General features: G+C 52.2%; 1 protein-coding gene and 1 pseudogene across 2 annotated transcripts in view; both read right to left on the bottom strand.

Moving 5' to 3' along the window:
* The window catches only part of FAM21 (Family with sequence similarity 21), a 245,453-nt gene that overhangs the window by 203,234 nt on the left and 29,391 nt on the right, over window positions 1-12,828 (bottom strand). The window lies entirely within an intron of this gene.
* Window positions 393-511, bottom strand: LOC137630247 (5S ribosomal RNA; annotated as a pseudogene).

Genomic DNA, 12,828 nt, shown 5'->3' with positions numbered 1-12,828 from the left:
GTATCTCAATCATCTCGGTATCTCTACTGCAAGATGTGGAGGGGTGAAAATGCGTCCCCTGCTGGTTGGAACACGCCAGAATCATGAAGTCGACGCGCACGGAGCGACTCGGCAGGAGCTGTAGGATCTGTAGGGGGGCCAGACTACGGCCCCTAAGCCTGCCTGAATGATGGAGAGGTATCCTTCAGGTCCTGACCATAGGCCTGGACCGGAACATGCCCCCCCCCTTTTTTTTTTTTTGACGAGCCCGAGAACAGCATCAAGAATGTGGGGAAAGGACGAGAATATCCACTCCCATCAAGGTAGGGCTGAAAGCTTTGCTTGACCGAGAACAGGTACTGCGACTCTCCTCAGCCTTGCCACAGTCAACTGAAGGGAAGGCTCGGAGGAGGTGGCAACAGAATCTGGCGTCCCCAGATGGTCACCCATCCAAGTACCGACCAGAACCGACGTTGCTTAACCTCGCTGGACGGACGAGAAGCGGGGTTTCCAACGTGGTAAGGCCGTTGACTCAATATCATGCCCAGATACTCCAGATGTTGAGGCAGAAGAGAGAAGGCTCATAGCAAAATACCATGAACCCACACTCATGGTAAGCATCCGGAAGCTTGTCCCGGCGCTGAAGAAAGTCGAACCCGAGCCTACCGGAGTTGACCAGCCCTCCAAAAAGTGAAGGAGGCGGAAGCCTGCACCTGAGCAGCCATGAGGAAAGCAGGGAGAGTTCTCTGGGGAAAAAAACCTGCGATGCCACGGCGGGATCGCCACACTGCATCATAAGCAGGAATACCTGCAGTCTAGGCTGAATTCCACGTGCTCCCTGGAAGATGGATGGAATGGGAACTGAAAGTAACGGTCCTTCCGATCCAGGGTTTAAGGAGTCCTGTCGCCTCGTTACCAGTCTGATCGATTCTGCTGTTCTACACTGGATGAAGTTTGTTCGACAAACTTGATCAGGGCTGAGAGGTCGACTACGGAACTCCCGACTCAGATACTTCCTTACAAGAAAGGATCGACTGAAGAAGCCGGGGGAGAAGCCGTCGATGATCCCATGGAGGACCTTCTCCTAAGGTATGGATCATTCTGCCCAAACGGGCAACTCTTGCCGACCCTATGGCATAGAGGTTCAGAGACACTGAAATCGCTGACAGAGACGGCAGGCGCGATATCCTTGGCTGATCACAGAGATCGTGCGGGAATGGGGATCGGGAAGCTGTCATCCGGATGAGAAACCTTAGGCATCCTCCCAGCGAGAAACCTGCAAGGGGGGGGTGGGGTGCCAATCCTAGAGTTCGTGAACTCTGCCGCTCCCTTTAGGACTATGCCCCCCCCCCCGGGGGAGCCTCCCGTGCCATCTTTTCCTGACAGGAGGAAACTGCAATTGGACACCTTGTCTCAGTTGTCGTAGCCGATAACTTAGGCCGACGTGGTTGAAAGAAAAAGGCGCTGGAGCCCTGCAGAGTCTGGAAGAAAGTGCCTTGGAGGAGTGAAAACGGAAGTCGATTTCCTCCGCACAGCCGCTGTCTAAGTCTCTATCCTTGGGCACAAACAAACTCTTCTCAAGGATGGAAGGGTGTCTGAGGTTGTCGACATCCACGGATGAGACACCCGAAAGGAAGCCCTCGGTCAGCGCGTCCAGATGGTCCAACATCGAGCTTGCCCGCAAGTTAGATACTTAACGACGAAACGCCAAGGTGCCTGAGCCCGAGAGGAGGAAAGTACCCATGATCTTCCTGTAGCTTCCTTGAACCAAACCTCGGGCCGTAACCGAGGAGGGAAAGGACCTGGTAAGCCCCCTACACGAGGTGGAGAAGAGGAAGGGGTAAGCAGTCACCCCTTGGCCGATGGAGAAATCTCGAACGGAAAGCCCCCCGCCAAAAATCCTGCCAGGGAATGACGGGGAAGGGCTAACCCAGGTTCTGGAAAGAGGAGTGTTGCTCAGACCTCCCTGAAGATTCTTCCTATTCTTGCAAGTGCCATGCTCTGCGTTTACGGGGTGAGGCCGTGTTCTGGAAATACGCTCCAAAAGAACTCGCCAGGGCTGGCCATGCTGCGAAAACCCCAATGGGAATCGTGGTCGCAATCGCCCTGGAGCTCGCGCGATGGTAAATCAATGATTTGCGCGTGGGTGAACGTGGAAGCGCCTATGCGCGGTCACGCAGGAACGCAAACGAAGGTGAGCAGAAGGAGGGCGAGCGTGGTAGGAAGGGCGAGAGCTGGTGGTCGGCGAGCGATAACCTATGGACGAGCAATGGACACTGCAAGAATTAAGCCGACGTTCTACGAAGAAACCCCGTCGGTTCGCGCGACGGAACCCCGTCGGTTCGCGCGACGGAACCCCGTCGGATCGCGCGACGGAACCCCGTCGGTTCGCGCGACGGAACCCCGTCGGTTCGCGCGACGGAACCCCGTCGGTTCGCGCGACGGAACCCCGTCGGTTCGCGCGACGGAACCCCGTCGGTTCGCGCGACGGAACCCCGTCGGTTCGCGCGACGGAACCCCGTCGGTTCGCGCGACGGAACCCCGTCGGTTCGCGCGACGGAACCCCGTCGGTTCGCGCGACGGAACCCCGTCGGTTCGCGCGACGGAACCCCGTCGGTTCGCGCGACGGAACCCCGTCGGTTCGCGCGACGGAACCCCGTTGGTTCGCGCGACGGAACCCCGTCGGTTCGCGCGACGGAACCCCGTCGGTTCGCGCGACGGAACCCCGTCGGTTCGCGCGACGGAACCCCGTCGGTTCGCGCGACGGAACCCCGTCGGTTCGCGCGACGGAACCCCGTCGGTTCGCGCGACGGAACCCCGTCGGTTCGCGCGACGGAACCCCGTAGGTTCGCTCGACGGAACCCCGTCGGTTCGCTCGACGGAACACCGTAGGTTCGCGCGACGGAACCCCGTCGGTTCCCGCGACGGAACCCCGTCGGTTCCCGCGACGGAACCCCGTCGGTTCCCGCGACGGAACCCCGTCGGTTCCAGCGACGGAACCCCGTCGGTTCCCGCGACGGAACCCCGTAGGTTCGCGCGACGGAACCCCGTAGGTTCGCTCGACGGAACACCGTAGGTTCGCTCGACGGAACACCGTAGGTTCGCGCGACGGAACACCGTCCGTTCGCGCGACGGAAACCATCCGTTCGCGCGACGGAAACCATCCAATCGCGCGACGGAATACCGTAGGTTCGCTCAACTGAACACCGTAGGTTCGCGCGACGGAACACCGTCGGTTCGCGCGACGGAACACCGCCGGTTCGCGCGACAGAAACCATCCGTTCGCGCGATGGAATACCGCGCGCGCGAACATTGGAGAGCATGTGCGCGGACGCGCAGGCGAATGATCGCGCGGGCGAGCGGTCGCGCGGGCGAGCGGTCGCACGGGCGCAGGCGAGTGGGCGCGAGGGTGGGCAGGTGAATGAGCACGTGTCCGAGGCGGCGAACGCAAGCGCTGGCGCGATGGCGAGGAAACGCGCTGCCGCGTGGGTGAGGAAGACCGCTGGCGATGTGGATCAACAGGCGATCAGTGGTGAGCTGGTGAGCGCTGACGCACAGGTGGGCGATGGGGCGTCGGCAAGCGACGGCGCGTTGGCGAGCGGTGGTGCGTTAACAAAACGCTAGCAAGCAGATGAAGAATCGCGCGGGTGCGTAGGCGGTTGCCAACGCGAGAGAGAGTAGTGATGGTTAGCGCGCATCGCGCTAACAGAAGGCGCGCAGGTGCATCAGGAAGGTGAGCGCTGAAGCCAGCTGTTAATCAGGCCATCCTAGACGGTCAGAAAGCCGTTGGCGCCCATTAGTGCGTGGCAAAGAAGGGCGCGCAGATGTGCGCTGGCAAATGAAGAAAGCTGGCGCACAGAAGGACAGAAGAAAAGGTGAGCGCTGGCGAGCAGGAGGAAGATCTACGGCAAGACTCAGCTACCGGAGATCGTGGTCCACAGCAGGCGAGCGCTAGATCGCTAGTGATGGTGGTCAGGGGAACTGACACGCGTGGCGATCGTTGACGCGTAGGAGATCGCTGGCGAGCAGGTGAACGTTGACGCGTCTAAGGTCGCTGGCGAACTGACGATCGCTGACGAGCAGAAGGCAACGCGTGGAAGCCTGCGCATAGAGGAAGAGTCCTTGACCCAGACCTGAACCGAAGTTCTAGATCGCGAGGGCGAAGGGCGCGAAACAGGAACCAACAGGAACAGCAGAGATGATCATCATGAGAGCGCTGACGAACAGGAGAGCGCTGACGAACAGGAGAGCGCTGGCGAACAGGAGAGCGCTAGCGATCAATAAGCGCTGATGAGCAGGAGAGCGCCTGTGCGCTAACACTGAGCAGGAGCAGGAGCAGGAGCGAACACAGCAGAAGGGCGCGCAGGGGAACCCTGACACGCAAGGGAAGAACCCCCGTGGGAGGCAACCCTTTGCCCCGAAGGGATCGTTGTCCGTCGGGAGACAGATGTCCATCGGAAGACCGTTGCCTGTCCGCCGGGAGACTGATGTCCGTTGGAAGACCGTTGTCCGTCGGGAAGACCGTTGCCCGTCGGAAGACGAGATCAGACTGCTGTCCATCTGCACCAGGGCGGAAGATCAAGAAGAAGGAGTTATAGGCTGCAAACGGAGATTCAAAAAGGCGCCACTTAGCACCCTTATAGGGAGATGAGAGGCCCTTACGACGAGGCGGACGGTGAGCCTTACGGCGAAGGAGGCCAACAGCAACAGCAGCAGAAAAACCTCCGAAGAGGAGTCTCTATGAGTGTACTCTCTCGCGAACGAAAGAGAAACACTTCGTAGAAGAGACTGGTCAGCCAGTGACCTAAAAGGAGCAATCCTCCGAAGAGGGGCTCCTGCAGTTGCCCAGCCCCTTGAGCGAAACTGCAGGTGTGACCGCTCAGCACCAAGAGCATAGTCGCACGAAAAAAAGGCAAGAGAAGAACCCCCCAAAAGGGGAAAAACTCAAGCCTGGACAGGAATAACTTCCCTCGGAGGGAAAGTTACCCACCCAAGGAGGCAAGCCTCCTGAGAGTTCTAAAATGAACTGGAGAGCTGTCAATCATCACGGGAGTACTTCCAGTAGAAGGAGACACGCCCCTGATGAAAATCTAAAGGGGAGGCAGCAACAGCCGAATCCCCAGGCCATCACAAGACAGCTCACACCGTTGCCATATTACAGAAACGAACTAGATCGGTAACTGTAAAAAAATTAAACAAAAATCATTAGTACACATTCATTCCCCCGGGAAGGCTCCGAAGAGGAATCCCGAGGGAAAGGAAACAAGAATTACACAACAGGCACGTGCTCTCACAATCACTTACACTCATGGAAGGAGAGCTGTAACCAAAACAGAATTATAACAATTATAATTATGAAACTATGTAATTATGTAATTAAAAAATGAATGAACACTAAAGAAGGAACGAAAACCCCAAAAGGAATCGTTCTACAAGCTGAAAAATTAACAACTACAATTAGATTCATAAACTAATTGAGACAAAACGTACGGCGTAGCAACCCCCCCACACGGAAAGGAAGCTACGAGGAGCGTAGTAAAACGTAGTAAAAAGTGTGAACGACCTCAAGAGAGAGAGAGAGAGAGAAAGACCGAAGTCAAACTCGATCGCAACCCATAAAATTACGCCGTGGTGGCCTAACTGCCGAGGACTCCACGGAGATATCGTACACTACACACACAACTCTGAAAAGGAAACTTACTGATTTCTATACTCAAATATATACACAAACATGAAAACATGTTTACATATATATTGAGTAAAAGAAAAGTAAGCGATTAAGTAAAGACGAAACAAACAATGGCTGCCAAGAGAGGACCAAGACAGAGACGTCTGTCCCAGTCCGAGCCAAAAGTGAAAGTGGGCATTCACCTGTGTGTGAGGGGGGGAGGGGTAGCTAGCTACCACTCCCCTACCCCCCCGCTAACTAGCGCGGCGGTAATACACCCTCGTTAAATTCTAATGGCTCGCCATTTCAGCTGCGCTAAAAGGTAAACCCAATGTAAATACAGTGAACCCTCGTTTATCGCGGTAGATAGGTTCCAGACCCGGCCGCGATAGGTGAAAATCCGCGAAGTAGTGACAGCATATTTACCTATTTATTTAACATGTATATTCAGACTTTTAAAACTTTCCCTTGTACGTAGTACTGTTAACAAACTACCCTTTAATGTACAGAACACTTAATGCATGTACTAACGTACCCTAAACTAAAACAGGCACAAATATTAAGGGCGACTTTATATCATGTGTTTCCTAAACACGCCTAAAAGCACGATAAAAAATGGCAACCAATGTTTTGTTTACGTTTATCTCTGATTATAATGAAGAAACAAACGCATTTACACATCTGTGTATAGGTTAGTTTCTGCAACGATTATATTGATTATTCAGAACAGTATGTTGATTTGGTTATTACTAATGTTTTACTTAATTTTTCTTAGGACTTCCAAATGAAATGTTTTTCTTTATGACGCCACCTGAAACGACGGCGTCATAAAGTACGCTCAGTAAACAAACTAAGGAATTTAACGCGCATGATGAAAGTGATAAATAATGATATTACAGTAAAACCTTTAATAAAATATGTTATTACAAATATTATTTACCGTATCTATATAAAATCATACATACGTAGCAAAGCAGGAAAACAATACTACGAGAGAGAGAGAGAGAGAGAGAGAGAGAGAGAGAGAGAGAGAGAGAGAGAGAGAGAGAGAGAGAGAGAGAGAGAGAGAGTTGTTTTACATACGTAAATGTAAATTTAAAAAATGTTATTTTTATTAATAAAATAAATTTTTGAATATACTTACCCGATAATCATGTAGCTGTCAACTCCGTTGCCCGACAGAATTCTATGGAGGGATACGCCAGCTATCACAATACTAGAAGGGGGTGTACTTACCAGCGCCACCTGTGGCCAGGTACTCAAGTACTTCTTGTTGACACCTCCTCAATTATTCCTCGGTCCACTGGTTCTCTCTGGGGAGGAAGGGAGGGTCGATTAAATCATGATTATCGGGTAAGTATATTCAAAAATTTATTTTATTAATAAAAATAACATTTTTCAATATTAAACTTACCCGATAATCATGTAGCTGATTCACACCCAGGGAGGTGGGTGAAAACCAGTGTACAAGATTAAAGGATAGCTAAGTATCCCATATTTCATATAACAGTTATCTCAAATAACAATGAAATAATAAGTACCTGGTAAGGAAGTCGAATAGAACCGTTACTCTGCCTCTTTATTTAAAGTTCGTCTTCCTTACTGAGCGCAGCGTTCCTCTTGGAGGCTGAATCAACCCAAAGGTGCCAAAGTACACGGGGTTGCAACCCCTACTAAAGGACCTCTACCAAACCTTTAACCCAGGCGCTTCTCAAGAATGAATAGACCACCCGCCAAATCCAAGGATGCGGAAGGCTTCTTAGCCTACCGTAACAACCATAAAAACAACAATAAAAGTATTCAAGAGAAAGGTTAAAAAAGGATATGGGATTAAGGGAATGTAGTGGCTGAGCCCTCACCTACTACTGCACTCGCTGCTACGAATGGTCCCAGGGTGTAGCAGTTCTCGTAAAGAGACTGGACATCTTTCAGATAAAATGATGCAAACACTGACTTGCTCCTCCAATAGGTTGCATCCATTATGCTCTGCAGAGAACGGTTTTTATTAAAGGCCATCGAAGTAGCTACAGCTCTTACTTCGTGGGTCCTTACCTTCAGCAATGCAAGGTCTTCCTCCTTTAAGTGAGAATGTGCTTCTCTGATCAGAAGCCTTATATAATACGAAAGCCCATTCTTGGACATGGGTCTCGAGGGTTTCTTAATGGCACACCATAAGGCTTCTGACTGTCCTCGAATAGGTTTAGACCTCTTAAGATAATATTTGAGAGCTCTGACAGGGCAAAGAACTCTCTCTAGTTCGTTACCTACCATGTTGGAAAGGCTAGGTATTTCGAACGATCTAGGCCAAGGACGTGAAGGAAGCTCGTTCTTTGCTAGGAATCCAAGCTGAAAAGAACATGTTGCAGATTCGGTTGTGAAACCAATGTTCTTGCTGAAGGCATGAACCTCACTGACTCTCTTAGCTGTTGCAAGGCAAACGAGAAAAAGAGTCTTGAGGGTAAGGTCCTTGAAGGAAGCTGACTGGAGAGGTTCGAACCTAGATGTCATAAGGAACCTTAAGACTACGTCTAGATTCCAGCCTGGAGTGGAAAGACGACGTTCTTTAGACGTCTCAAAAGACTTGAGAATGTCTTGAAGGTCCTTGTTGGAAGACAGGTCCAAACCTCTGTGGCGGAGAACTGAAGCCAACATGCTCCTATATCCTTTAATCGTAGGTGCTGAAAGGGATCTCTCATTCCTAAGATGTAGAAGGAAGTCAGCTATTTGGATCACAGAGGTATTGGTAGAGGATATTGAATTGGCTCTACACCAGCTTCGGAAGACCTCCCACTTAGACTGGTAGACTCTACGAGTGGAAACTCTTCTAGCTCTGGCAATCGCACTGGCTGCCTCCTTCGAAAAGCCTCTAGCTCTAGCGAATCTTTCGACAGTCTGAAGGCAGTCAGCCGAAGAGCGTGGAGGTTTGGGTGCAACCTGTCTACGTGAGGTTGACGTAGAAGGTCCACTCTTAGAGGTAGAGTCCTGGGGAAGTCGACTAGCCATTGACGTACCTCTGTGAACCATTCTCTTGCAGGCCAAAGGGGAGCAACCAGCGTCAGCCGTGTCCCTTCGTGCGAGACGAATTTCTGCAGAACTTTGTTTATTATCTTGAACGGAGGGAATGCGTACAGGTCGAGATGGGACCAGTTCAGTAGAAAAGCATCCACATGAACTGCTGCAGGGTCTGGAACAGGGGAACAATACAGCGGAAGTCTCTTGGTTATGGAGGTGGCAAACAGATCTATGGTAGGTTGACCCCACAAGGTCCAAAGTCTGTTGCACACACTCTTGTGGAGGGTCCATTCCGTGGGAATGACCTGATTCCTTCTGCTTAGGCGATCCGCTGAAACATTCATATCGCCCTGGATGAACCTCGTGACCAGAGTGAGGTTTAGACCTCTTGACCAAATGAGGAGGTCCCTTGCGATCTCGTATAGGCTCCTCGAATGGGTCCCTCCTTGCTTGGAGATGTAAGCCAAGGCTGTGGTGTTGTCTGAGTTCACCTCCACCACTTTGCCTAGCAGGAGGGACTTGAAGTTCAACAGGGCTAGATGAACTGCTAGCAGTTCCTTGCAGTTGATGTGGAGTAATCCTTGTTCCTCGTTCCACACTCCCGAGCATTCCCGTCCGTCCAAGGTTGCACCCCAGCCCGAGTCCGATGCATCTGAGAAGAGATGAAGATTGGGGGTCTGAATGGCCAATGATAGACCCTCCTTGAGAAGGAGATTGTGCTTCCACCACAGGAGAGTGGTCTTCATCTCTTGGTTGATAGGGATAGAGACTGCTTCTAGAGTCGAGCCCTTGTCCCAATGAGCTGCAAGATGGAATTGAAGAGGGCGGAGGTGGAGTCTTCCTAGCTCGACAAACAGGGCCAGTGATGAGAGGGTCCCTGTGAGACTCATCCACTGTCTCACTGAGCAATTGCTCCTCTTCAGCATGCTCATGATGCACTCTAGGGCTTGGCTTATCCTGGGGGCCGAAGGAAAAGCCCGAAAATCCTGACTCCGAATCTCCATTCCCAGGTACACAATGGATTGGGAGGGAATGAGTTGAGATTTCTCTATATTGACTAATAGACCTAGGTCTCTGATTAAGTCTAAAGTCCAATTGAGGTTCTCCAGACAACGACGACTCGTGGAGGCTCTCAACAGCCAGTCGTCTAGGTAGAGGGAGGCTCTGATGTTCGACAAGTGTAGGAATTTTGCTACATTCCTCATCAGATGAGTAAAGACCATAGGAGCTGTGCTTAGGCCAAAACACAGGGCTTGGAACTGATAGACCACCTTTCCGAAAACGAATCTCAGGAAAGGTTGGGAGTCTGGATGAATGGGAACGTGAAAGTATGCATCTTTCAAGTCCAACGAGACCATCCAGTCCTCCTGTCTGACCGCTGCTAAGACCGACTTGGTCGTCTCCATCGTGAACGTCTGCTTGGTAACATACTCGTTGAGAGAGCTGACGTCCAGCACCGGTCTCCAACCTCCTGTCTTCTTGGCCACAAGAAAGAGACGGTTGTAGAAGCCCGGGGATTGATGGTCCCGGACTATAACCACTGCCTTCTTCTGCACAAGTAGCGACACCTCCTGTTGCAATGCTAGCCTCTTGTCCTCTTCTTTGTAGTTGGGAGAGAGGTTGATGGGCGATGTGGTCAGAGGTGGTTTGAGGCAGAATGGAATCCTGTAACCATTCCTCAGCCCACTGACAGACTGTGCGTCTGCACCTCTCTTCTTCCAGGCTCGCCAGAAGATCTTGAGTCTGGCTCCTACTGTTGTCTGGAGAAACGGAGAGTCAGTTTTTTCCTTTAGATGTCCTGGATCCTTTCCTAGACTTGCTCCTGTGAGAGTCTGGACGGGAGCTTCCTCGGCTGGGGGCTCTACCACGAAAGGGCGGTATGAACCTCGTAGCAGGGGTATCAGCCACTGGGGAGCGATAAGTCTTGGGGACTGAGGTGGCAACCTTAGACTTACGAGCCGATGAGGCTACAAGATCGTGCGTATCCTTTTGTATCAGGGCAGCAGACAAGTCCTTAACTAGCTCTTCGGGAAAGAGGAACTTCGAGAGCGGAGCAAAAAGGAGTTGTGACCGTTGGCAAGGTGTAATGCTGGCGGAAAGGAAGGTACACAGTTGTTCCCTTTTCTTCAACACCCTGATACAAACAACGACGCTAGCTCGCCCGATCCATCTCTGATGGCCTTATCCATGCAGGACATTAATAGCATGGCAGAATCTTTGTCCGCAGGAGAGGTTTTCTTGCTGAGGGCCCCCAGGCACCAGTCGAGAAAGTTGAATATTTCAAATGCTCTGAACATCCCTTTCAGTAAGTGATCCAGGTCTGAGAAGGTCCAACAAACCTTCGAGCGTCTCATAGCAGTTCTCCGAGGCGAGTCCACCAGACTTGAGAAGTCAGCCTGGGCAGAGGCAGGTACTCCCAAGCCTGGTGCTTCCCCTGTGGCATACCAAACGCTCGCTTTCGAAGTGAGCTTCGTTGGAGGGAACATGAAGGAAGTCTTGCCAAGGTGTTGTTTAGACTGCAGCCACTCCCCTAAGATCCTTAAAGCCCTCTTAGAGGATCTAGCTAGGACAAGCTTAGTATAGGAGGACTTAGCTTGTTGTACGCCCAGCGAAAACTCAGATGGCGGAGAGCGGGGAATAGCAGAGACAAAGTGGTCTGGGTAAATCTCCCTGAGTAGAGCCAAGACCTTACGAAAATCAATAGACTGTGGAGAAAGCTTGGATTCGTCCACGTCTGATGAGGGATCAAGGTGTGCCTCCTCATCATCCGATACCTCATCACCTGAGTGTAGCGAAGAGATCGGACAAGAATGCTGAACCGCAGAGTCAGAACGGGTAGGAACAATAACAGTGGTTTCCTCTTCCAGTAACTGTTGAGGGAAAACCTGAGGCTCAGACTGCAAAGGCTGAACAACAGACGAAGCAGAAGGAAGGCGCATGGGTGAAGGAGGTTGACTCCTAGCAAGAGAGGATGAACCCAAGGATTGCGCTTGCTGAGCGGAGGACGGAGGCGGAGTAGCACGTTCCTGTTCCTGTGATATGAGCGGAGCATGATGAGGTTGAGGCTGCGCAGAACAAGGTAAAGTTCTCGCAAGCTGAGGCTCCTGAGGCGCAAGTCCAGGGTGTAGAGGAGCTTGCCTTGAGGAGGGTTGAGCTCGCTGCAGCGATGGCTGAGCAGACTGACTCATGGACGGGAGAGGTTGTTGTACCTCAACCGAGAGTTGCACCACTGGTGGAGCAGCAAGGGGAGGCGGAGGAAGAGTGGAATAACCCTCCTGATCCCAAAGTAAAGGTTGCCTTAAAGAAGGCTGAGGCTGAACACCACTGGGAACAGCGAACTCAGAAAGTGGCTCAACATCGTACGCCTGGCAGATGGTGCTGCGACCAGGCGGAGCGAGCGCAGGCGGGGCGAGCGCAGGCGGAGCGAGAACAGGCGGAGGGAGTGTAGGCGGAGGCGGAGGTGCAACACTCTCAGCCCGACACTCACGCATCAAGTCCGAAAGCTGTGCTTGCATGGACTGAAGCAGAGTCCACTTGGGATCGGCAGAAACGAAAGTAGACTGAGGTAAAGCCTTAACAGTCGAGCTCTGTTGTGGCAGAACCTTACTCCTCTTGGGCGGAGTACAGTCGACAGAGGACTGAGGCGAGTCAGAGCTGAGCCAATGACTGCAACCTGGCTGAGCACTCGCGGACTGGACTCTACGTTTAAGCGGTCTCGAGACCTGAGACCAACGTTTCTTCCCTGACAGTTGATCAGCGGACGAGAATAAGACGGGCTCAATCGTCTGCAGGTGGGAGTGACGGTCTTTGGAAGACACGCCCGCAACCACCGAGGATAGTTCTGTGCGCCTAACAAGGCCTGCCGAACCCTTATGCCCTTCGACATTGCTTCTCCCCTGGGCATGGGAGCTTGCAAGAGGTCCCGGACTGGGAGGACGACTGGCTCGCACAGAAAAATCCTCACGCACCACACTGGCACTAACACTAGCACTTGGCACTGCACCGACACTAGCACTCGTCACAGCACTGGCACTAATTCCACCCACTGCACTCTTGACCTTCAGTTCTTTAACTTCGGCCATCAGAGACTTATGGTCACTTACCACTGACTCTACTTTATCGCCTAAAGCCTGAATAGCACGCAAAACAACTGACATATCAGGCGGAGG

This window comes from Palaemon carinicauda, chromosome 2 (genome assembly GCF_036898095.1).
Source record: "Palaemon carinicauda isolate YSFRI2023 chromosome 2, ASM3689809v2, whole genome shotgun sequence".
Taxonomy (NCBI): Eukaryota; Metazoa; Arthropoda; class Malacostraca; order Decapoda; family Palaemonidae; genus Palaemon; species Palaemon carinicauda.
This window is presented reverse-complemented; position numbering and strand designations above follow the sequence as displayed.